This window comes from Megalobrama amblycephala, linkage group LG17, assembly GCF_018812025.1.
Source record: "Megalobrama amblycephala isolate DHTTF-2021 linkage group LG17, ASM1881202v1, whole genome shotgun sequence".
Taxonomy (NCBI): Eukaryota; Metazoa; Chordata; class Actinopteri; order Cypriniformes; family Xenocyprididae; genus Megalobrama; species Megalobrama amblycephala.
The window spans coordinates 20421235-20448310 of NC_063060.1; the positions used below are offsets into that span (position 1 = coordinate 20421235).

Genomic DNA, 27076 nt, shown 5'->3' on the forward strand with positions numbered 1-27076 from the left:
TTAAAAATCAGACATAATTACTAGAGGCAACAATAATAATCTAAAGGTGAACATTTATTAATAAGCAATTTAATAAATGTTTATTGTTCAATTATTATTCATTAAACTTATTAATAAATGTTCATTTATTAAACATATTAATAAATGTCAATTTTCCAACATAATTTGTGTTCATTTTAAGCAAGCAATACAGTCATTTTTAAATAATAATTGAGTTACATAAAACTACCCAATAGGTAGAGCAAACATTTAACCCAACCGCTGGGTTAAAACAACCCAGTTGCTGGGTTTGTCCATTTTCAACCCAACTTTGGTTGTTTTAACTCGCATTTTTTAGAGTGTATAGTGTGAGATCAAACAAAATGTGAAAATATAATCACCAGTGTGTGCATCTAATGTGTCCCTCTGCGCCTGGCTGTGCTTGTTCTTCTGTTCTCCAAATGTTCTCCGGGGACGAGGGCCCTGCAGTGAGACACGGATCCAGCTAGATTACAAAGTGAGAAATAATCATTCATTAACCTCTGGCCCACTGGGTCTGGAGATCGACCCGCTCCGGAGACAAACCCCATTGTTCCCTGTCCTGCTGCAGCTGGGTCAAGCCAATTGACTACACTCATAATGATCTTAAAGGGATTAAGTGGGCAAACACGCCCGGGAGTTCTTTTTTCAATTACACCACGAGTCATTTACATGAAGTGAAGCAGAGAGCCAATAACCCAGACCTGAAACACAGCAGCCCTCTGGGAATAACGGCCCTGAGCTGTCCTGCCTTCGACACAGACTGGATTTTAGCGTGTGTCTGTGTGTGTAACACAGAGAGGAGAAAGCTTGTCTTTGACATGTTGTCTTGTAACTCATTCCCCAGGGAAAGTGCTTTCATTCACTCAGGGTGACAAAGAAGTTAATCAATCTGGCAATTTAGTGCAGCTGCAGCATGTAAAAGTGAGTTTATTTATTTATATGTTTAGTCCATCTAATAATTATTTCCTCCTTTGTCCACCGAGATGTTTCATTTATGCACCATATTAAAACAGTGAATATAATGTGACAAAGAGATAAACAGATTGCAGTTATACACCCCAAAAATTTCTGAAGAAAACATTTGTGTTTGCCCATGCAAAAAACATCTCTAAGATGCTAGGGTGGTTGTCAGGGTGTTGCTACAGAATTTCCAAGGTGGCTGGCAGCTATGCAACTTCTTGGGTGGTTGCCAGGGTGTTGCTGTGCAATTGCAAAGGTGGTTGAAAGAGTGTTTTGCTATGGAATTTCTAGGGTGGTTGCCAGGGTGTTGCTATGAAATTTATAGGATGGATGCCAGGGTGTTGTTTTGCAATATCTAGGGAGATTGCTAGGGTGTTGCTATGGAATTTCTAGGGTGGTTGCCAGGGTGTTGCTATGAAATTTCAAGGATGAATGCCAGGGTGTTGTTTTGCAATATCTAGGGAGATTGCTAGGGTGTTGCTATGGAATTTCTAGGGTGATTGCCAAGGTGTTGGTATGAAACTGCTAGGGTGGTTGCCAGGGTGTTGCTATGCATTTGCGAAGATGGTCCTGGAAGGAAAGGGTGTTGCTATGGAATTTCTAGAGTGGTTGCCATGGTGTTGCTATGGAATTTCTAGGGTGGCTGCTAGAGAGCTGTTTTGCAACTTTTAGGGTGATTGCCAGGGTGTTGCTATGGAATTTCTAGGGTGATTGCCAGGGTGTTGCTATGAAACTGCTAGAGTGGTTGCCAGGGTGTTGCTATGCAAATGCTAAGGTTTTCTGATTGTTTTTTAACATGTTTCTATAAGGTTGCATAATATTGAAATAGCGAACAAAATGTGACAAAGAGATAAAAAGAGTTTGGTTATACACCCCAGAAACTTCTGAAGAAAACATTTGTGTTTGCCCATATGTCACTAAGATGCTAGGGTGGTTGTCAGTGTGTTGCTAAGGAATTTCTAAGGTGGCTGGCAGGGAGCTGTTTTGCAACTTTTAGGGTGATTGCCAGGGTGTTGCTATGCAACTGCTAGAGTGGTTGCCAGGGCGTTGCTATGCAAATGCTAAGGTGTTCTGATTGTTTTTTAGCATGTTGCTATGAGGTTGCATAATATTGAAACAGTGATCATTATGTGACAAAGAGATAAACAGATTGCAGTTATACACCCCAGAAAATTCTGAAGAAAACATTTGTGTTTGCCCATGCAAAATATGTCACAAAGATGCTAGGGTGGTTGTCAGGGTGTTGCTTTGGAATTACTAAGGTGGCTGCCAGGGTGTTGCTATGGAATTTCTAGGGTGACTGCCAGGGTGTTGCTATGCAAATGATAGGGTGTTCTGATTGGTTTTTAGCATGTTGCTATGAGGTTGCATAATATTCTGGTTTCTAGATATGGCTCAGGTTCCTTGTTTAATGATGGCTTATGGGATTTGCACCAAAAATGGTGCAGGATAGGTTACACACCGTAGTTTATTGCTTAGTGTTTAAATTGCTAAATCAAATAATAGTACTAGTTATATAGTGATGTTCACCTTAGCAAGAACCACAATTAACACATTTCAGGATTTCGGTTTCTTATTACTCACAGTGCACTGGATGATGTGTAGATCTATGCCAGGACTCCCAGTAGATCAGAGACAGAGCGGAGCGACGGATGACTGACTGGTGATGAGGGGATGAGAATAATGTGATAATAATGACCCTCCTCACCTCGCTGCGCTGATGTAAGCACTGCTGTCACCTGTGTCCATCAGAAGGGGTCAAAGGTTAGGAGATAATGATGTTAAATTTTGATAACAGAGAGGAGGCGAGACAGGGATCGATGACCATGCGTCTCTGTCACCTTGAGCTGGCCGGAGGACGCCAACTCTCAGCCGATCGCAGATCTGCTGAAAACACTGCACATTCAACTCATATTATTTATTAGGATATGAGAAGCATAAGCATAGTGTACTGTTGCTATATCAGTTCTCAAACACGGATAAATGACAGATTGTCCGATTGTTTTAGTTGGTACTGTATTTACACTACCGTTCAAAAGTTTTTTGTTTATTTAAGTAGATTACTTGTATTCAGCAAGGATGCATTAAACTGATCAAAAGTGACAGTAAAGACATTTCTAATGTGACAATATAAAATTTTCTACTCATTAAAGACACCTGAAATAAAAAAATATATATATTGGAAAACGGTTTTCAAAAATATTAAGCAGCACAACTGTTTTCAACACTGATAATAATAAGAAATGTTTCTTGAGTAGCAAATCAGCATATTAGAATGATTTCTGAAAGATCATGTGACACTGAATACAGGAGTAATGATGCTGAAAATTCAGCTTTGCATCACAGGAATAAATTACATTTACATTTGTATTATATTTCACAATATTACTGTTTTTAATCGATCAAATAAATGCAGCATTGGTTAGCACAAAAACCTTAAAAACATTAACATTAAAAAAAGCAAAACTTTAAAACATTAAAACAATCTTTTAAACGGGAATGTACATATGCTACTGAAACATTTTTTTCTTTCACAATATGCTTTCAATCATATTCAAATTTCAATCGGGTCAAACTAAGAATTATGTTCAATCTATTTCAATGTGTATATATAAGCTTAAAAGCATTATAAAAAAATATATATTTAAGGAAAAAAGGTATTGTAAACAAGTTAAAAATAATACAGATTACACTACAGTTCCATTATGTCACAGATGTTGTCTTTAGGCCATTCAGATTGTTATTTGAGACCCTGTGCTGAGCAGAGAAATGCCACACGTTCAGCTGAAAGTAACAAGACTTTGATCCCTGGATCTAAAATCCCAGAGAGTTGCAGATTCCTCATCAATTACGCTCTCCTTCGGAATTCTCACTATGCAGCCTTTCCTTCGTAAGCACTAAACTATCCCGCAGTACCGGGTTTCAGACCAGAACAGCTTTACTGCAAGGCCTTGTAGGAAACTTTCATTTGCACATTTGCAACATGATATATATTTGTACAATTGTCATGATTTGTATTTTTACTTTCATATTGCTTGGATTATTATATCTAATAGTAATAATGTTATCTAATAATAATAACAACAGTAATAATAATTCCTTAAAAAGCTATTTAAATAGTAACAAAAATATTTAAAATACAGATAATTATATATATTTAATTAATATATATTTAATAATAATAATTTGAATATATAGTTTCTTGTATATATATTCAGTTTAAAAAACATAGCCAATTTTATAGAGCAAAATTATCTTTAATATGGAGCCACTAAAGCAATATGATGGTGGAAAAAAATATGAGATGGGAAGAAAAATTAGTTTGAAAGTTTCCGTTCCCCCGAGAAATGTTGCGTTCGCATCCGTCCAGTGTCATATTTTTTTTCCTTCACCATGTCCCTTTTGGGGGTCCGCAGTTAAATAACTGAAATAAATAACATTATATTATTAAAAGTGTAAAAAAAAGTGACGTTATAGAATAATAAACAGATGATGATTATGATGATAATCATAATAACAATAAATGTTAATTCTAGAATGAATACTTTATGAAACATGCATTTGCTGGGATGTTTTAATTAAAGCATATTTGAAAGTTCTGATTTTTATTTCCCATTGTAGACAGTATTGCTTTATCATTCATCATGTGAGGATTTAATAAGAATCTTTGTAGCTCTGAAATACAGTATTCGCCATAGAGCTTAAAAAAATAAAAACGAATAACAAAGAACAAACGTAGAGTAACCATTACTCATGTAATGCAACTGAGACAAATGGGCTCCAGCGAGAGTTCTAGAAGAAAAAGTTATTCTAGAACAACATCACAGTTTGATCGTTACCTCTGCAGAGAGGCAAGATGGAACACAAACCTTAAACACAAAGCAGCAGGACACCCAAAGATGGAAAGAGAGAGAGAGAGAGAGAGAGAGAGAGAGGCCAAAATGCCAGTTTCAGTTGCTCAGGGAACTTAAAACCACAGATGACAGCGAGGGTCGTCTTAAACGTCAAGATGGATTGGCTCCTTATGACAGTGCCAGACATGGTTAAATGTTTGTCTCACTTGATACAAATGAGCATTTCAACAACTAGTGCACCTGAGGCTGTATTAACTGTTGACGATGGCTCATAAATAATAGAAAGCTAGAGATTTACTCTATACATAAACCTGCCTTTGCTGTAAAGGATACAATTTGCACCAAAAAGGCCAAATAACTGGTTACACTTTATGCTTTAGTGGCATGTATGGTGAATTAATTCAAAATTTTGTGGTCAGCAAGATTATTTTACTGAAAGACATTCAGCAAGGATGCATTAAATTGCTCAAAAGTGACAGTAAAGACATTTATAATGTTACAAAAGATTTCTATTTCAAATCAATTCTGTTCTTATTAACTTTCTAAGAATCCTAAAAAAGACGTTTCACGGTTTCCACAAAAATATTAAGCAGCACAACTTGTTTTCAACATTGATAATAATGAGAAATGTTTCTTGAGCACCAAATCAGCATATTAGGATGATTTTACTGTATTTTAAATTCCTTTTTGAAGCCTTGAATTAGCATAATTACGGAAGAGGATTAGGGCCAAGCAATAATAAAAAAATAAAACCATCTCGAGATTAAAGTTGTAAAATTTGGAGAAAAAAGTTGAGATAAAATGTTGAGAATAAACTCGTTAAATTACGAGAAAAAACTTGTTACATTTCGAGAAAAAAGTTGAGATAAAATGTTGAGAATAAACTCGTTAAATTACGAGAAAAAACTCGTTAAATTTCAAGAAAAAAGTCGAGATAAAATGTTGAGAATAAAGTCATTAAATTATGAGAAAAAAGTTGTTAAATTACAAGAACAAAATACGAATTTGTTCTCAAAATTCAATGACTTTTTTTTCGTAATTTAATGACTTTATTCTCATAATTTAATGAGTTTATTCTCAACATTTTATCTTGACTTTTTTCTCGAAATTTAACAACATTTTTCTCATAATTTAACGAATTTGTTCTCGTAATTTAACGAGTTTTTTCTCGTAATTGAATGACTTTATTCTCAACTTTTTATCTCGACTTTTTTCTCGAAATTTAACTTTTTCTCGAGTTTTTTCTAGTAATTTAACAACTTTAATCTCGAGATGTTTTTTTTTTTATTATTGCTTGGACCTAATCCTCTTCCGTACATAATAGACTGCTTAAAATATATATATTTAAAATGTATTAATTATATAAATTTTTTTTCAATATATACACACCCATATGCAAATTAGCCCCGCCTCCACTCAATCACACCAGCTCAGAGATCCACTCGGTCAACTTACTGAGGTAAACGCTGTACAATGGTATTGCTCTTTACAACCTCGGACACATAACAGTGATTAATATGATTAGTCATTTGCTTGACTACGTTATCAAACAGATAATAATGTGTTGCTATGTTACACAAACCATGTTCCCATTCACCATCTCAGAGTCAGACAGCTGCCTTCTAACAATCAGCTTCCTTAGAAACGCTTTGAACAACTCGGAACGTCAGTCGAGAAAGGCATATAGTTCATCATAACATCGTAATATACATCATACGCCCGCTATATTGCTAAATCTACCCTATTTTTCATATCAACAGAAAAATAAACACTAAACACCAAAGATTTCAAACCGTATTTTTTGAGACTGTCTTTAGATCACTGCAGTTTTAAGGAGAAAATACTCAGCAATGGTGTTGACTGATGAATTTTCACATGGTTTGTCTTAAAGCATATTAAAAACACCACAGACATATAAACAACATTAAAACTTGATTTGCATTACAAAGGGACCTTTTCAAAATTAATAAATATTACATACGTTGGATATCAACTATTGTATAATTATGTTACTTAAAGTCCCCCTGTAGTCAATAATTATATCCCTTAAAACTCATCTTTGATCACTAAAATTACATATTTAAACATTTTTTTTTTCATGTGGAAAAAAAACTTTCTTAAAGGTGCCCTAGAATTAAAAAATGAATTTATCTTGGCATAGTTAAATAACAAGAGTTCAGTACATGGAAATGACATACAGTGAGTCTCAAACTCCATTGTTTCCTCCTTCTTATATAAATCTCATTTGGTTAAAATACCTCCAAAGAACAGGCGAATCTCAACATAACACCGACTGTTACGTAACAGTTGGGCTCATTAATATGTACGCCCCCAATATTTGCATATGCCAGCTCATGTTCAAGGCATTACACAAGGGCAGCCAGTATTAATGTCTGGATCTGTGCACAGCTGAATCATCAGACTAGGTAAGCAAGCAAGAACAATAGCGAAAAAAACGGCAGATGGAGCAATAATAACTGACATGATCCATGATAACATGATATTTTTAGTGATATTTGTAAACTGTCTTTCTAAATGTTTCGTTAGCATGTTGCTAATGTACTGTTAAATGTGGTTAAATTTACCATTGTTTCTTACTGTATTCACGGAGACAAGAGCCATCGCTATTTTCATTATTATACACTTGCAGTCTGTATAATTTATAAACACAACTTCATTCTTTATAAGTCTCTCCAACAGTGTAGCATTAGCCGTTAGCCACGGAGCACAGCCTCAAACTCATTCAGAATCAAATGTAAACATCCAAATAAATACAATACTCACATAATCCGAAGCATGCATGCAGCATGAATGACGAACACTTTGTAAAGATCCATTTTGAGGGTTATATTAGCTGTGTAAACTTTGTTTATGCACTGTTTAAGGCAAGCGTGAGCTCCGTGGGTGGAGAGCGTGAGCATTTAAAGGGGCCGCAGCCTGAATCGCCACATTTCTAATTATGCCCCAAAATAGGTAGTTAAAAAAATTAATTAAAAAAAAAATCTATGGGGTATTTTGAGCTGAAACTTCACAGACACATTCAGGGGACACCTTAGACTTATATTACATCTTGTAAAAAAACGTTCGATGGCACCTTTAATGCCTTAAAATAGCTTGAATGTAACTCTACACCCTTGCCTCACAGATCTATGAATATGATAATTAGCCCCGCCTCCACTCACTCGCACAAGCTCAGGCGAGATCCACTCGGTGAACTTACTGAGGTAAACGCTGCACAATGGTATCGCTTTTTACAACGTCGGACACATAACGGTAATTAATATGATTAGCGTTTTGCTTGACTACGTTATCAAACACGAGTCAGACAGCTGCCTTCTATCATCCTTGAACAACTCAGAACGTCAGTGGAGAAAGGCATATAGTTCATCATTATATCATAAAATGCATCATACACCCGTCATATTGCTAAATCTACCCGATTTTTATCAACAGAAAAATATACCGGGATAACCTTCTTTTGAGATTCCCTTGCGCGGTCAGTTAATGATGGTGATTGGTTACAAGGTAGTTTGTGACGTCAGAAACACCAGCGATTTCAAACCAGGTTTGAGACTGTCTTTGGTTTACTGCAGTTTTAAAGAGAAAATACTCAGCAATGGTGTTGATTTATGAATTTGTGTATGAATGGTTTGTCTTAAAGCATATTAAAAACACCATATAGACATATAAACAACATTAAAAACTTGATTTTCACCACAGGGGGTCTTTAATCTAATGAATGTTCAGCTTTAGTTCAGCTTCAGTTTGGATCCAGCCTCTTAAGAAGACCTCAGATGACCAACACCTATGAAGAGACGGCGCCAGCTCCTGCGAGGACTTCAGAAGACGCAATCATCTGGATCAACATGCACATTGCCCAATTTCTATATCCTAATTATTGATAATGTAATTCATTGTTCCAGGAGCTCATTGCTTCTACCTTCTGTTAAACTGCTAACAGTGATTGTAAATTAATTGCCTAAATTATTACATTATTTGCTAAATGCATTCTTAAATTGTGATGTTGACATGCATTCTCTGTAAAGCTGCTTTGACATGATATGTATCGTGAAAAGCACTATACAAATAAATGTGAATTGAACTGAATTGAATTGAATGTTAATGCATTTAATAAAATTAATTGTTGATCCAAAAGAATCTAAAAGTGGGTTTAATTTTCAGCTATCATCATGTTAAATTCACTACTCAGCTGTGGTATTTCACCCTGTGTTTAAGAACGTGTCCCTCTTTATCAAAGCCCAGTTGCCAGCGCTGGGTTCCTCTCATTTGTGAGTCAGCCGAGGATAGGATGAAAGCAGGTAGCGCCCCGTGCGGCCGCCCACATATGGTCCACATTAGAGCTGGGACCGGCCCGCTGAACTCCGCCCCCTGCGCCCCTGAGTGGCTCAGCCTGCTGACAGACAGGTTCTGAATCCACATATGCTGAAATCCAGAAAGCGTTACATGGCCTCTTTGATACTGGCTGATTTATTGGGCCTTGGCACCAGTTGTGAATGTCTTCAGCGACGGAGAGGCTCGTCTGTGTAAGAGGATAGTGTCTATCAGATGGCAGGCCGACAGCACAACAAATGCCACACCATTTCCACATATTATTCAGGCTTACGAAGGCTATGCATTATACCCGCCCCCTTCTGCGGCCTGAACATATGCTACCAGACCCCCATAACCACTATTTAATTGCTTTCGGTAAGAGATGGACCCGCGTACAATGAGCGGTCTCTTGGCTGAGCTTTTCTCTCTTTTACGTTTTCATCACCCTTCTTTCATTTTCATTTTTCAAGCTATGTCAGCAATTGGAACTGGTTGTAAGGCTGTTTTAATATACAGGCTAAAAGGGATTGATCTTAAATTTTTAATTCAAAAGAATAGTCAGATGTTTCCAATCACAGTTTAATTGTGTGATTGTTCATCCTCTCCTTCTCTGAAGCAAGACTGGATCGGTTCCAAGTATTAAAATCTTGTTTTTTTTTTTTTTTTGGTTATTAATATAGACTCGTAACCAGAATTGCACTGCACACTCATGGATATTTATGACAAACACTAAAACTGAATCAATATTGACCCTATTAATAAATGTCCCTGGTCTTATTGTGCACAATTTATCAAATTTATTCTAAAGAAAAAGCGTTTTTCGAAAAGTCTTTCATCAAAATTTAATATCTTTCTTTGTCTCAGAAACAACTTTTGCTTTTTGCTGACATAACCAAAGCTGCATGTTTGGGGGAAAAAAAAATAAATTAACCAATAATATCATAGCCTTGCAACTTTTATGATTTCCCCTCCCAACTTTGTACAATCCAAAACTTAATCCTGATCTAAATTATTTCCTGCTGAATACCTAGTTTCACTTTCAAAATTGCCAAATTACCAAAGTTAAATGCATTACAAATGCAATCTCAATGTTGTCTTAATGTTGGCACAACAGACAAAAAGTTCCTCAACGGACAAAATGAAGCTGTAACTCATCAAATGTAATTCATGTCACTTGTTCTTAAAGGGATAGTTCACCCAAAAATGAATATTCTGTCATCATTTACTCACCCTCATGTTGTTCCAAACCTGTATGAGTTTTTTTTGCTCTGTTGAACACAAAAGAAGATATTTTAAAGAATGTTTGTAACCAGACAGTTGACGGTAGCCATTGACTTTCATAGTATGTTTTTTTCCTTCTATGGAAGTCAATGGCTACCATCAACTGTTTGAATACCCACATTCTTTAAAATATCTTCTTTTGTGTTCAGCAGAAGAAAGAAACTCATACAGGTTTGGAACAACATGAGGGTGAGTAAATTATGACAGGATTTTCATTTTTGGGTGAACTAACCCTTTAAAAAAAAGGGTTAATATTTTGCATTGTTGATAATGTGATTCCTTCACTGAGATTAAGGCTGGAGTTTCTGTCACAGGAGCCGTGAGACGCGACAGAGAGGAGATGTCTCCACTGTGAACCAGGGAGCCAGCAGAGGTCAAGGGTCAAAGCCGTGTCACAGCAGTTATGTTAATAATGATGTGCCTTCATGGATTCACACTGCTGCTGAAAGATAAAATGTCCTTTTTTTCTTACCCTTCTTCACTATCTCTGAATATAAATGAACACCTCATTTCTTTACACTTGCTCAAATGCATGCTAATTTATCTTAATAAATACACCAGCTCTTAACAATACTGCTAGTTTGAGTGCGTCTATGACTACACATGCTTAAAATGTAAAGTACTTAAACTAATCAAACTTTTCTTACCTTAAAAAGTATTTAGAAACACCACAAGATGCTCAAAAAGGAGTGAACTACATTGAAGCTACTTAATGAGGCAATACCATTTTAGATGACAGTAGATGTAATTTCTTATTGCAGTCATATGAATATTTATCTGGTAAACAACAAGAAACAAGAAGGATAAATTAATTAAACAAAACATTCAAATTCCTATAGCTGAGTAGAAAGACTTTAAATATTTTATAAGAAAATTATAATTTACATTTATTCATTTAGCAGGTGCTTTAATCCAAAACGACTTACAAATGAGAAATATCACAAGCAATTTATAGTAAGTGCCAAAAATATCCATAGTAGTACACAATGCCAAGCTGAAGCAGAGATGAAATGCAGAAAAGAAGAAAACAGGCTTTTAAAAGTAAATAAGTAAATAAAAGTCAGTGTATAGTATCCGTGCCACAACATTGCTTGGTTACAAACATTCAAATATGGACGGTTCATGTAAATCGGTAAGTCCAAAAATGGGATGGGGGATGGGGGATGGGGTTAACTATCCCTTTAATGATCCCACCCCGTATGTTGACGTGATTGGTTACAACGTATTTGTGACGTAGAGAACAAGGGCGATTTCAACTAGATCACTTTAGTTTTAAAGAGAAAATACTCAGCAATGGTGGTGACTAATGAATTTGCACATGGTTTGTCTTAAAGCATATTAAAAAACACCACATAGATATATAAACAACATTAAAAACTTGATTTTCACCACAGGGGGTCTTTAACCAAAAAGTCATTAAAAAAAAAACCTCCATTGAAAATGCTAAAATACACCATCCCTGCACCACTCTATTGAAAAGACACTACTGAAAAATATAGTAAAGTATCTCGGCATTGTCACCTGACACCACTGACACCTCAAAAACTATACCCATTTCCTTTACATAAAGCAAACATATTACATATTAAAACATATTATCTAAACATAAGGTTGATCTACATGATGACTGTCACGTCAGAGTCCAGCAGTGGTGGGAAAGAGGCATTCGGGCAAATGTTTGCATTGCAGATGAATGTCGTATCAGGTTCGTGTTCTGCACTTCATAATTATACCATGCACTAATCCCAGCGCTCAGTCGGAATGCTATAAGCACATCTCCACCCTAGCTCTTCTCAAATTTAAAACCAAAACAGCATGCTAATTCAATTAGCTAATAGAGGATAGCACCACACTAAACAGGGATTGATTGGTATATGTTCTCAAAAGCTAATTACGTATAGGGTTTCTCCAGCCATCATCAAAGCGATCATATAATTCCATGGCTGAATCCGTGCTTAGCTTCCCAGCATCATTCTATTAGCTGGGAATAACTAGTGGCACCTGCTCATCACGCAGCCTTCTAGAGTTTACAGCTGACTCATGACCCTCTCAACAAGGTACAGCACACAAACAAGCTATTTAGCCACGTCAGGGGGTGTTATAATGTGATTTCTGTTGCATCCATGAATAACCGAGCACCACTGATGTCCATTCTAAGTGGATACATTCTGCATTAGAACTTCAGAGCAGTTCAGCAAATCCTGACAGCCGATTCACTGACAAACACTCATAATTGGCAGTGGAGATGTGCCAAAGAGCCGTCTGATTTATGATTGTCATCTAATAACCATTGAAGCATCTATGTGACAACTTACAGTAGGCTAGTTTGGCAACATGTCAAGCACTCATCGTAGACTTTCTTTCAATCCTGATAAAACAAACTCACATGTGTGATTGGAAGACGTCTCTGTGGTGGGGCTTTGCAGTTGGGCCTTCTTGAGCAGGTATTCCTATCTTATGACTGAAAGATAAGAGAGAGAAATCGAAAAGAGCATGAATATCTGGTGTTGTACAAAGTGTGCAATGATTTGACGGATTTTAACTGTTCTTTGACAAAATGTGCTATTTAAAGGTGCCATAGAATGGAAAATTGAATTTACCTTGGCATAGCTGAATAACAAGAGTTCAGTACATGGAGTGAGTCAGTGAGTCTCAAACACCATTGTTTCCTCCTTCTTATGTAAATCTCATTTGTTTAAAAGACCTCTGAAGAACAGGCGAATCTCAACATAACACTGACTGTTACGTTACAGTTGGGATCATTAATATGTACACCCCTAACTTTTGCATATGCCAGCCCATGATCAAGGCATTAGACAAGCCAGTATTAACGTCTGGATGTGCACAGCTGAATCATCAGACAAGGTAAGCAAGCAAGGACAATAGCGAAAAATGGCAGATGGAGCAATTATAGCTGCCATGATCCATGATATCATGATATTTTTAGTGATATTTGTAAATTGTCTTTCTAAATGTTTCGTTAGCATGTTGCTAATGTACTGTTAAATGTGGTTAAAGTTACCATTGTTTCTTACTGTATTCACGGAGACAAGAGCTGTCGCTATTTACATTTTTAAACACTTGCAGTCTGTATAATTCATAAACACAACTTCATTCTTTATAAATCTCTCTAACAACGTGTAATGTTAGCTTTAGCCACTGAGCACCAAAAAACTCATTCAGAATCAAATGTAAACATCCAAATAATTACTATACTCACATGATCCGACGTATGCATGCAGCATGCATGACGAACATTTTGTAAAGATCCATTTTGAGGGTTATATTAGCTGTGTGAACTTTGCTGTTTAAGGCAGTCGTGAGCTCGGGGGTGGGGAGTGCGAGGATTTAAAGGGGCAGCAGCCTGAATCGGCGCATTTATAATTATGCCCCAAAATAGGCAGTTAAAAAAATTAATTAAAAAACATCTATGGGGTATTTTGAGCTGAAACTTTACAGACACATTCAGGGGACACCTTAGACTTACATTACATCTTGTGAAAAAACATTCTAGGGTACCTTTAAAATTCTTAAAAATTCACATATAAAAGTCCAAATTAACAGAAAGATAATACAATTGTTGTTATTTTTCAGTTGTTGTTCCTAGATTCTGTTCAAAATGTAGGGATACTGAATAAAATGGGGATCCCTATAAAGGGGTCCATACAAGTAGTTGTGTGCTTTTCACAGCCTTGATTTTATTCACAAACAAAATACAGTGTCTATCTTGACTTTAATGGGGACCTATTATGCCCCTTTTTACAAGATGTAATATAAGTCTCAGTTGTCCTGAAGTGCCTGTGAAATTTCAGCTCAACATACCCCACAGCTCATTTATTACACCATGTTGTAAATACCCATTTTTGAGTGGAAGAAAAAACATGCTGTTTATGTGCATGTATCTTTAAATGCAAATGAGCTGCTGCGCCCCACCCCGCTTTCCAGAAGGAGGCAGAGCCTGTACAGCTTGTGCCTCGAATACTCCACCAAAAAAACTAACAAAACATCTGTTTTTTTTGTTTATCATCTCTATCATGGTCAAGCTCACGTTTGCAGTTCTTCATCATCATGAAAGTTTAAAGCGGCATCAGTCTAAACTTCTGATATATGTTTTCTAAGCGCACACATTCAAAGCATGAACACAGAAAGCTGGATGTCAGACGACACATTGCGTGAGTATTAAAGGTGCCATCGAACGTTTTTTTACAAGATGTAATATAAGTCTAAGGTGTCCCCTGAATGTGTCTGTGAAGTTTCAGCTCAAAATACCCCATAGATTTTTTTTAATAAATTTTTTTTTACTGCTTATTTTGGGGCATAATTAGAAATGCGCCGATTCAGGCTGCGGCCCCTTTAATTGCTTGCGCTCTCCGCCCCCTCCCAAGCTCTCGACTCTATCATTGCATAAACAAAGTTCACACAGCTAATATAACCCTCAAAATGGATCTTTACAAAGTGTTTGTCATGTGAGTATTGTATTTATTTGGATGTTTACATTTGATTCTGAATGAGTTTGATAGTGTTCCGTGGCTAACGGCTAATGCTACACTGTTGGAGAGATTTATAAAGAATGAAGATGTTATGAATCATACAGACTGCAAGTGTTTAATAATGAAAATAACGACAGCTCTTGTCTCTGTGAATACAATAAGAAACTATGGTAACTTTAACCACATTTAACAGTACATTAGCAACATGCTAACGAAACATTTAGAAAGACAGTTTACAAATATCACTAAAAATATCATGATATCATGGATCATGTCAGTTATTATTGCTCCATCTGCCATTTTTCGCTATTGTTCTTGCTTGCTTACCTAGTCTGATGATTCAGCTGTGCACAGATCCAGACATTAATACTGGCTGCCCTTGTGTAATGCCTTGAACATGGACTGGCATATGCAAATATTGGGGGCATACATATTAATGAGCCTGACTGTTACGTAACAGTCTGTGTTATGTTGAGATTCGCCTGTTCTTCGGAGGTCTTTTAAACAAATTAGATTTATATAAGAAGGAGGAAACAATGGAATTTGAGACTCACTGTATATCATTTCCATGTACTGAACTCTTGTTATTTAACTATGCCGAGGTAAATTCAATTTTTAATTCTAGGGCACCTTTAAACTTCTCCTTCACATCTTGTTGCGCTTAAACTGTCAAATACACACATGGTTATGTCAAAAACACACGAGTCGTTTATGACTGTGAATGTAAAAGGCAAGGGAAGAAATCGCATGTGTAAATTAGATCTGTGTATTAAAGTGAAAGCAGTATTAAGCAGTATTATATGTGCAGTTAATATGAATCAAAGAACAAAAGAAAAACAGAAAATCACTCACTGCTCTTGATTGAATAACTTCAGTAGCTTTAATAAGAATACATTTCTTACTTGGATGCTGCTGTTAAACACTCTGGCGTGGAGAAAAACATGGCAAACTGTGTACAGCTCACTCAGGGCGGGGCCTATGCTAATAGGGCAGAGTGTAGAGGGTGACATCACATTGCATAGAAAGGCTTATTCTGAGACACTGCTTATGATTTATGGGGATTAAAAAAAGAATTGGGTGGATTTTTACCATTATAGGGTGGTTGTGTACACACACTACCGACACACATTTATGTTCACACACCATGTAAAAGTGAATTTTGCATAATAGGTCCCCTTTAATCCATTCACCAAGTACAAAATAAAAATCAGGTTACATTAAATAGATCACATTCAGCATGTTGCTGGATCTGAGCTAGCCCACAGACATTGCTTGGAATAGCTGGTTCAGGCATGCTACAGTCAAGCCTAGCAGTACCTAATCTTGCCCGCAGATAATGCAACGTAGAGCGGAGTCGCAAATACACTGTGTGCTGTGCACTGGCAGAATGTTTGTTTACACATGGGCCGAGATAATTAGCCAGAAGTAATGACCGAGCTACGATGACAGCCGCGGAAACTCGATGCCGTTGCACTTCGTGCTCCTCCGCCCAGCCTGAGCAACTGCGGGGTGGAGGTGTCACGTCTATTTTTGCCCACCGGCTGCTGAAGCGCTTCTGGCGCCAGCCCTAGGGAGCTGCAGTGCAAGAGCTGACAGGGCCAGTGTGGTTATTTGGCCCCTTGCACCCTCCCACAACCCCTTTACCTCCTGGGAGCCCAACAAAACGCTACACTAAGAACAATGTCAGGGCAGGTCAAGAGCCGGACATCTGCAGCAACTGACATGAGAAATGCATGTATGTGTTTATGCCACAGAACCTGTCCATGTTTCTTGAGAATGACTTTTCCCATGAATCAAGGTGTAATTTGGTCCTCCAAACTATAGTCCCACTGTGCAGAGATTTGTGCACTTGTTTTAGGATCACAAGTCAGATTTGCAACGTGTGGCAGAGCAAACACATACCGCGACTCTTGCATGTCCAACATCAGTCTCTTGGGTCTTCTGCAATGTTTCAAAATGTTTTTTAAAAAAGTTTCTTATGCTCACCAAGGCTGCAATTATTGAATCATTGAATTATTGAATTACTGAATATCCAGTTGAGTATCCGGTTAAAACAGGAATATTGTGGAATATCTATTAAATTAACTTTTCTATTGAAGCTTGTTTCCGCCACTAAATACAAAAATAAAAAAGGTAATTGCGACTTTTTTTCTCACAATTGCGAGTTTACAGAAAAACGGTCAATCTTTTTTTCCTCAAAATTGGACATAACACGCAATTACGAGTTTATATGACAACTCACAATTCTTACTTTATAACTCACAATTCTGACTTTATATGACGCAATTCTGACTTTACATCGCACAATTCTGACTTGATATCACTATATCACGCAATTCTGACTTGATATCAAGCAATTCTGACTTTATATCAAGCAATTTTGACTTTAAATCACGCAATTCTGACTTGATATCGCTATATCACGCAATTCTGACTTGATATCGCTATATCACGCAATTCTGACTTTATATCAAGCAATTCTGACTTTATATCAAGCAATTTTGACTTTAAATCACGCAATTCTGACTTTATAACTAGCAAATCTGACTTTATGACTCACAATTCTGACTTTATATCGTGCAATTTTTACTTTATATTGCGCAATTCTGACTTTATGACTCGCAATTCTGACTTTATATCAAGCAATTTTGACTTTATATCACACAATTCTGACTTTATAACTCGCAATTCTGACTTGATATCACTATATCACGCAATTCTGACTTTATATCAAGCAATTTTGACTTTATATCACGCAATTCTGACTTTATAACTAGCAATTCTGACTTTATAACTAGCAATTCTGACTTTATGACTCGCAATTCTGACTTTATCACTCCCAATTCTGACTTTATCACTCCCAATTCTGACTTTATATCATGCAATTTTTACTTTATATCACGCAATTCTGACTTAATATCGCACAATTCTGACTTTATGACTCGCAATTCTGACTTTATAACTCACAATTCTGACTTTATAACTCGCAGTTCTGACTTTATCAAGCTATTCTGACTTTATATCGCGCAATTCTGACTTTGACTCGCAATTCTGACTTTATAACTCGCAATTCTGACTTGATATCACTCTATCATGCAATTCTGACTTTATATCAAGCAATTCTGACTTTATAACTCACAATTCTGACTTTATAACTAGCAATTCTGACTTTATAACTCACAATTCTGACTTTGTATCAGGTAATTCTGATTTTATAACTAGCAATTCTGACTTTGACTCACAGTTCTGACTTTATATCAAGCAATTTATTTTATGGCGGAAACAAGCTTCCATTCTTTTCTATTTGAATATAATGTAATTTATTCCTGTGATCAAAGCTGAATTTTCTGCATCATTACTCCAGTTTTCAGTGTCACATGATCCTTCAGAAATCATTCTAATATGCTGATTTGCTGCTCAAGAAACATTTCTGATTATTATCAATGTTGAAATATTATGTTTTTGCTGCATAATATTTTTGTGGAAACCTCATATCATCTTAAAAATGGCATATATGGCAACACCCTGCAACCATCCTCAACAGAAAATGTAAAAATCTAGTTTAATCTTGCCTGTGCACTCTGCAATGGTGAAACAGTGTAATTCTGATATTTGATCCACATCTTACACACACCGTGTAACACATCTGTCGACGGCACCAAACCATAAAACACACGTGAAGCATGTTCTAGCTGAGAAAATGTAAATGAAATTATTGACAGGACATTTCAACTGATCAATTATCAGTAATGAATCTCTCTGTAATCATTAGTAGCTTGCAAACCTAAACCGCTAGTGTTCAGCTGCGTTGCAGTTCCTGGAGGTGGTGGCGGCAGGGTGACACCCCGGCTTTTCTGAAAGGCAGACACTAACATTTGAAAGGGGGAGGCCACTGCTGACCTCCAAATGCTGCTCATTCCTTGCCGGTCTTGTGCGTGAAACATTTCTGTTGACACCGAGCAATGTGGCGTTGATGAGTTAATCTAGCAGCTGAGTGTGTCCTTTACCTAAGAGGTCCTGCACTGAGCCTAAGCCTCCCTCTACAAACTCTTCTCAGGGGTCTATGAAAAATCTACCTGCCATTTTATTAGCCACCTTTAAATGTTCAGTAAACTGATTCATAATTTCACCCATTTCACCTCGAGTTTATCTGAAAGTCACTCCGGAGCTGTCTAATGTGGCAGAGGGTGAATGCTGGGAAGGGGAGGTTGGGTGACTATAAAAGGTTGGCCATGGCTGTCTCAGCTAAGTGGGACAACTCGGATACCTTATACAAACACATCAAAAAGACCCTGAAGATGAATGGGCCAAAGCAATGTCAATGTCTTGATGGATGGAGATCCCGAATCTAATGACGGTTCATGCGGGTCATGCGTTATGAGTCCACAGCTGCTTGTTCGACTGGTATAAGGCAGAATTAGTGTTAGCTATTACTTTAGTACTTCTGGACCCCAACATGGGTTAGCATTAACTCGAGACACTAAAAATAGGTTTAGTGTGTGTTCCGCTATGAATGTGAAATCCATCCCGGCGAGCGGACGTGTATTGTTTGACTCACGGTGTTACAGAATTAGAGCTCCCTAAAGAAGCCAGTAGCGTTGTCAATATCTTCACTGACTTTTCCATATTATATACATTACTTATATATACACATACACATAAATATAAACACACAGATACAAGCATACATAAACCATTGCGTAAAATGTGAAAGTGACATGACACCTATCTATTTATCTATATATCTGTCCATCTATCCATCTATCTATCTACACTATATTGCCAAAAGTATTGGGACACCCCTCCAAATCATTGAATTCAGGTGTTCCAATCACTTCCATGGCCACAGGTGTATAAAATCAAACACCTAGGCATGCAGACTGCTTCTGCAAATATTTGTGAAAGAATGGGTCGCTCTCAGGAGCTCAGTGAATTCAAGCGTGTTACCTTGATAGGTTGCCACCTGTGCAATAAGTCTATTCATGAAATTTCCTCACTACTGAATATTCCACGGTCAACTGTTAGTGGTATCACAACAAAGTGGAAGCAATTGGGAACAACAGCAACTCAGCCACATAAAATCACAGAGCGGGGTCAGTGCATGCTGAGGTGCACAGTGCGAAGAAGTAGCTACAGACCTCCAAACTTGTGCCCTTCAGATTAGCTCAAGAACAGTGCGTAGAGAGCTTCATGGAATGGGTTTCCATGGCCGAGCAGCTGCATCCAAGCCTTACATCACCAAGTACAATGCAAAGCGCCGGATGCAGTGGTGTAAAACACACCGCCACTGGACTCTAGAGCAGTGGAGATGTGTTCTCTGGAGTGACCAATCACGCTTCTCTGTCTGGCAATCCGATGGACGAGCCTGGGTTTGGCGGTTGCCAGGAGAACGGTACTTGCCTGACTGCATTGTGCCAAGTGTAAAGTTTGGTGGACAGGGGGTTATGGTGTGGGGTTGTTTTTCAGGGGTTGGGCTTGGCCCCTTAGTTCCAGTGAAAGGAACTCTTAATGCTTCAGCATACCAAGACATTTTGGACAATTTCCTGCTCTCAACTTTGTGGGAACAGTTTGGGGATGGCCCCTTCCTGTTCCAACATGACTCCGCACCAGTGCACAAAGCAAAGTCCATAAAGACATGGATGAGCAAGTTTGGTGTAGAGGAACTTGACTGGCCTGCACAGAGTCCTGACCTCAACCCGACAGAACACCTTTGGGATGAATTAGAGCGGAGACTGCGAGCCAGGCATTCTCGCCAACATCACTGCCGGACCTCACAAATGCGCTTCTAGAAGAATGGTCAAAAACACAATCCTAATCCTTGTGGAAAGCCTTCCCAGAAGAGTTGAAGCTGTAATGGCCGCAAAGGGTGGGCCAACTCCATAAAGGCAGGTGTCCTAAAACTTTTGGCAATATAGTCTGTCTGTCTGCCTATGTATCTATCTATGTGTCTATCTATGTGTCTATCTATGTGTCTATCTATGTGTCTATCTATGTATCTATCTATCTATCTATCTATCTATCTATCTATCTATCTATCTATCTATCTATCGTAAGTGAAAAAAGTGAAAGTGACATGACACACATCCATCCATCCATCCATCCATCCATCCATGTACTAGTACTGAAGCATTTGAAACTGTGAACAGTAAATAGATACAGTGTAATAAAATAAACACTTGTATGTGTATTTTGGATGTTTTCTTCCTGTCTGGGAGAAGACATGTTATGAAAGCAAAATCTCACAATTTACCAGTGCATAAAAGCAAACAAACAATAGTTTTGTCTGTTGTCTTGCCAAAGGCCTTTTAAACCTTTTTGAAACTTTCAAACAAGGCATTGCAAAGTCAGGTTTTCTAGTTTAAAAATTGAATTAATTTCTTTGAATTACAATTCAATCAAATTCTACTTCCTTGCAATCAAATACTATCTCAATTTAAATTCAGAAACCAAATTGGAATTTTAAATGCATTCCCAATTCAATTCGGAATGGCGCACAATCCTGGTACACATATACATTTTTCCAAAACCAGCACAAGAGTAGCTGACTGAACATGAAAACACTGCGATACTTGTATAACATTGTGACGTGTGAATGGGATTCAACAACAGGTCTGTAAAAGACTAGACTCTGGTTTACGATTGTTTTCAGAGGATTTCCATAAAGCTCTCAAATTAATGAGAGAATGCCAGTCATGTCATTGTGATCTTGTTAAAACGGTTTACTGACAAAACAACCTATGTCTTTTTTAGCAAGCAGACACATGGCTACGCGGGTGAAAATCCTCTAAAGCAAGACATGTGGTATGCTCCAAATGCGAGGCAGTGCTTCAGCGTGGGAAAGTCCAAGACCCTCTCAGCAGGGATGCACCAAAGTTTACCACTAAACTAGGTGTGTATATGGTGAAATTACAGAGCTTTACAGTGACAGTGTGAGCGAGTGCTTGGAATGTTTTCTTTGATGCACATTTTTACAAACAGGGCTCTTGTAATTCACTAGAATCCTGTCAGTCGAAAGTAAAGATGGATTTGAGGCTGGTGTGAAGACACTGTTTATTTGTTGACACTCTGAAGCCATAAAACAGGTTGCTACTAAGATATATGGCAGCTTTTGCTTTGAATATCTGAGTGTTTGTATGTGACATGGTGAGAAAAGGAACAGCTCAAGGGTGTTTATGTGATCTTTAAGCTATTGGACCAGTGCTTCAAACCAGGTGCTATCTGATTAGAGAGGCCATTTGATTTAGCCTGTCAACACACAGATAACCCTCAGTGACTAAAGATAATACTCCCACTGCTTCCCAAAAAAACTAACAGTAAATACCTAATCTAAAGAAACCCCTCATATTTAAAAAAAAATAAAATAAAATAAAATACTGTGACTCTCATAACCATATACAGGTATCATTAAAAATATCAGGACAATATTGTACTAATCTGAACTACTTAAATCAGCCTTTGTCTTAAAATATAAAAATACTAAAAAATATAATAACCACTATAATAATACAGGTGGCTAATTAAAAGACCATATGAAGACTTAAAGTTCATCAAATTTGGATTTTCAATGAACCAATAGACATGAAAATACAGTGTATTTAAATAAAATATAAATCAAATGTGATGTCATGCAAGGACATCTGGTAGTGTCTGTTTTTTACTGTAATTTTTAAACAATTTAAAACTTTTACGTACAATTAATTTACATTTTAGTGTAAACATATGTGTTGTTCACAAGTTCATGTGCCCGTATAATCTTAGCGTAAGTGGTAAACACATTTGGCTTGCTGTCTGCTATAGAGGGGCTCGGAAAGGATATTCTACTCGAGCTCCGATTGCCCCCCTAACAGACAAAAAAAAAAAAAAAAAAATAGTACAAAAAGGAGGAGAAGGGGAGGAGGAGGGATGCCGAAAGAACTAACAACAGGAAGAGGTAAGATGCTGGTTTTATATCTTAGTATTAATTGGAAGATTAGTTGGGCGTACTCCTCCCGAAATTACGTTTATTAACTTCACTTAAATCTAATGTAATTTTTCACTGTATATGGTAACATTATGGGTTTGTAATTTAGCATTTTTATTTATCAGTTAAAATGACAAAGATTGCTACAGTATATTTGAAAAAGGAAGATTAAACATTGTACAATCTTCACTAAAATAATACTGATTATTTATTTATTAAAAAAAAAAAAAAAGAAAATACTATACTAAACAAAAAATAAAACACATGGTTTCCTGAGGATTTCACATTCTAAAAAGTCATTCAGGGCACCTGTTACCACAAATTGCAAGTTAAAAATTCTAATTTACTGTTTTAATTAACTCTTTTAAGTTGCAAACATTATTTTATTGAGTTCTGTTGACATAATGATGTTGATTATTACATCAACTTAATATTGTCTGTAATTTAAACTCAAATGTCTGCATTAATTGGCTTTTTTAAAATTAGGTTGTAGTAACTTAATGAAATCGTCTTGATAACTTCGGAAATAAGGCAGTGGATTTCTAGTTCCCAGCATGCTTTGCATATGACTGGATAAGGAGAATAAATGTTGAAATTACGTGTTATTTATTTGTTTTTAGTGAAGGGAAAGACCTGTTAGTGTTTAATGCTGTTATGTTTGACATTTACTTTGGTAGTTGGAGCAACTTATTTTTTTTGAGTAATCAACTTAAAATATTGTGTTTATGCTACAAATTATTAAGTTTCTCTAACTCAATGTAGCTTGTTGGTTGAACATAAATTCACTGAAACTTGTCAAAACTCAAAAAAAAAAAAAAAAAATGATGCAAACTTTTGCGTTAATTTTATTTTGTTGAGCCAACACATTATTTTTTAGAGTGTGGAAACTTTTTTCAATAGTGGATTGGTTTCCAATCTCACAAAAAATTAGATGAATCTAATCTATTCTGATTACTAATATTAATGTATAAGCTAAAATTGATTTCTTATTACAACCACTGACTTTGTAAAAGAACACAAAAAAGCCTCCAGTGTGATGGTGGAAAATCATGGACTGCTGTGAAGATAATCTTAGGCAATTACCCTCGTCACGCTGTGTGTTCATTTCCTGTACAGTCAACTCATCTTGTTTGGCTCTGATGGTCAGACAGGAAGCTCAGTCTAACACCTCTGGGTCATTAGGCAAATTCCTTCAAAAGAGAAATTGAGAAAGAGACAGATTGTGAGACAAGAAGACCAAGAGAGTGATATTGTCCAAAGCCCTGCTGAGCGGCAGAGATTCTTTGCTTTAGCGATGCTGGTGTGATTGTGAGCAGATGACTAATGAATGAAGTGTGGCAGTGCTGCCCCTGTCTGTCCTGAACCGCAACACTCCTCTTTCCTTCCTCTGCCTGCTCTACAGTAATTCCTACTGAGATTGAGACATTGGATATATTCAAATACTGAATGCTGTATTTTAAAAGAATGCTGTATTATTTAACAGTGTCAATTATGCAATAACATTTTCAAACAGTATTAGTATGCTACATTGCTGTCACATGTGTCATTGCTCATGTTTAATTCAGTGAGTGGCATCCAGTTATCATCTTAGAAATAGAAATTTCACATTCATAATCCAATTTTGTGCAAAAACGTCTACACTTTTGGCAGTTTAAACAAATAAGAACAAGATAAAAAGAAAATGTAAAAAAAAAAGAAAAAAGAAAAAAAAAATCACAGACAGTCATACATTTATTTACATAATTGGATAGACAGACAGATGATAGATAGATAGATAGATAGATAGATAGATAGATAGATAGATAGATAGATAGATAGATAGATAGATAGATAGATACTCCTGAGAAATAGAGAAATAACACACTTGTTTTGCTCAAACAGAATTAATGTGTAGTTCTTGTGTCAATAAAAAGAAAAAATAAATAAACACACTGTGAACATTATATACTGTAATGTGCCTCACTCCAGGTTCAGCGATGCATATTTCATAATTAAAGCCAAACGCAACAGTGGTGTGAAATATTGATTTTAGTTGAAGACATATTGCTGAACCATAAGAATGAGCCGCTTGAGTAACTACAGATTACAGTTCAGCTTGTTCATAATTAATTGGATATCGATTTCTATACAGTATATATATATATATATATATATATAAAATGACCATCAAGCTGAAAAAATATAAGTATTGATGTCTCAGTTGCCATGATGATGGTCTAGATCTAGATCTAAAAAGTGACAATTACCTCAGATTTACTTAAAAACAATCACTGCTTTGCTACATATTGCTGGCAGCTGGTTTTTTTTTTTTTTTTTTTTTCTTGATAAAAATACAGTAAAAACAGTAATATTGTGAAATATTATTACAATTTAAAACAACTGTTTTCTATTTGAATATATTTTAAAATGCAATTTATTCCTGTGATCAAAGATGAATTTTTACATTACTCCAGTCTTCAGTCACATGATCCTTCAGAAATCATTCTAATATAATGTTTTGCTGCTCAAGCAAAACATATTATTATTATCAGTGTTGAGAACAGTTGTGCTGCCTCATATTTTTGAGGAAACAGTGATATTTAGAAAGTTTAAAAGAACAGCATTCATTTAAAAAAAATTATAAATATCTTTACTGTCAATTTCTTAATAATATGTCCTTGCTGAAAAAACAACATTACTGACCCAAAATATAAACGGTAGTATATATAATGATATTTACATGTAAGTGTAAGATCCTGTATCATATGATTCATTGCATTAGAACCTGAATTACATGCACCAAATCAACCAGAAGTTTAAGATTCACTTCGAAATCCCAGAGCACACCACGTGATTTCGGTCACTGTTTCACCATCTGGGACAAATTTTGGGGATCAGTCAAAATCATAACAGGATTATGATATCAAACACTAAGTGCAATCCTTACCGACGAGTTCCTCACGCTCCCTGGACATGCGGATCTACAGTGGACATGGAAACGTGACCCAACGCTTCACAGAAGCTCAACGTACGTGACTCTTCGCTAAACACTGCCCCACCTGCCAAACACTCAACATATTAGTGACACATAAAAATCTCGCTAAGTATGTGTTTGAAACTTGATTTTAGACACATCAGGCATGGGTAATTATTAAGGCTAGAAGAACAATTTATATCCACCTTATTCCTGACGAGCCTACTGCATTTTGAATTATGGGTGGCACTTCCGGTTTGGGGAAATCCTTTCAAAAAGACTGAAACGAATCATTTCAAATCATAAGGGTGCCCCACAAATAGAGCTAATCCGTCGGTTTGACTGAATGAGTCAATTTTCCTAACGTAACGCTTATTATTTTAACGGGACATATGTTCTTTTCAGTCGCTGCATTCTTTTCCATTTCATTCCGCTGTAAGATTTTGAAAAAGGACAACATATACTGCACATTTGTGGTCTGTTCTCCTGATTTAATTTACAATATATCCCATTAATAATTCAATGGAATGCACGGAGAATCTCTCGTTTTTCTCCTCAAATCTTCACTTCTCTTCCCAGGTTTGTTTTCACAGGTAAATACAATTTATTATCTGTCAAAATGGCGGAAATCACTTTGAGATAGTATCACGCAATGCTGACGTTAATGAACATTTTTGATTATATATATATATTACTACAGTGATTTTTATCCCGTCCGTTATTGCTGTGAAAGGAATCGCGCTTTTGGGGTTATGCATGGTCTGTTGAAAGTACGTTTGTTGCTTTTACACTTTTAAAGGGTTCACCCAAAAATGAAAATTGTGTCATTTATTACTTACCCTCATGCCATTCCACACCCGTAAGACCTTCGTTCATTTTCGGAACACAAATTAAGATATTTTAGTTGAAATCCGATGGCTCCGTGAGGCCTGCATAGGGAGCAATGATATCCTCTCTCAAGATCCATAAAGGTACTAAAAACACATCTAAATCAGTTCATGCGAGTTCAGTGGTTCAAAATTAATATTATAAAGCGACAAGAATATTTTTGGTGCGCCGAAAAACAAAACAAAATAACGACTTATTTAGTGATGGCCGATTTCAAAACACTGCTTCAAGAAGCATGGGAGCATAATTAATCAGCGTGTCGAATCATGATTTGGATCGCGTGTCAAACCGCCAAACTGCTCAAATCACGTGACTTTGGCGCTCCAAACCGCTGATT

The 27076-nt window shown here is 36.6% G+C and overlaps 1 long non-coding RNA gene across 1 annotated transcript in view; it reads right to left on the reverse strand.

Moving 5' to 3' along the window:
* The window catches only part of LOC125252013, a 31148-nt gene extending 4957 nt beyond the window's left edge, over positions 1-26191 (reverse strand). Inside the window, exons 1-6 of the long non-coding RNA XR_007181115.1 lie at positions 26058-26191; positions 25825-25936; positions 23982-24088; positions 12835-12909; positions 2566-2720; positions 381-462 (exon numbers count right to left, since the gene is read on the reverse strand). This is a non-coding gene — a long non-coding RNA (uncharacterized LOC125252013). The remainder of the gene's footprint in view (positions 1-380; positions 463-2565; positions 2721-12834; positions 12910-23981; positions 24089-25824; positions 25937-26057) is intronic.
* Positions 26192-27076: the final 885 nt, after the last annotated feature.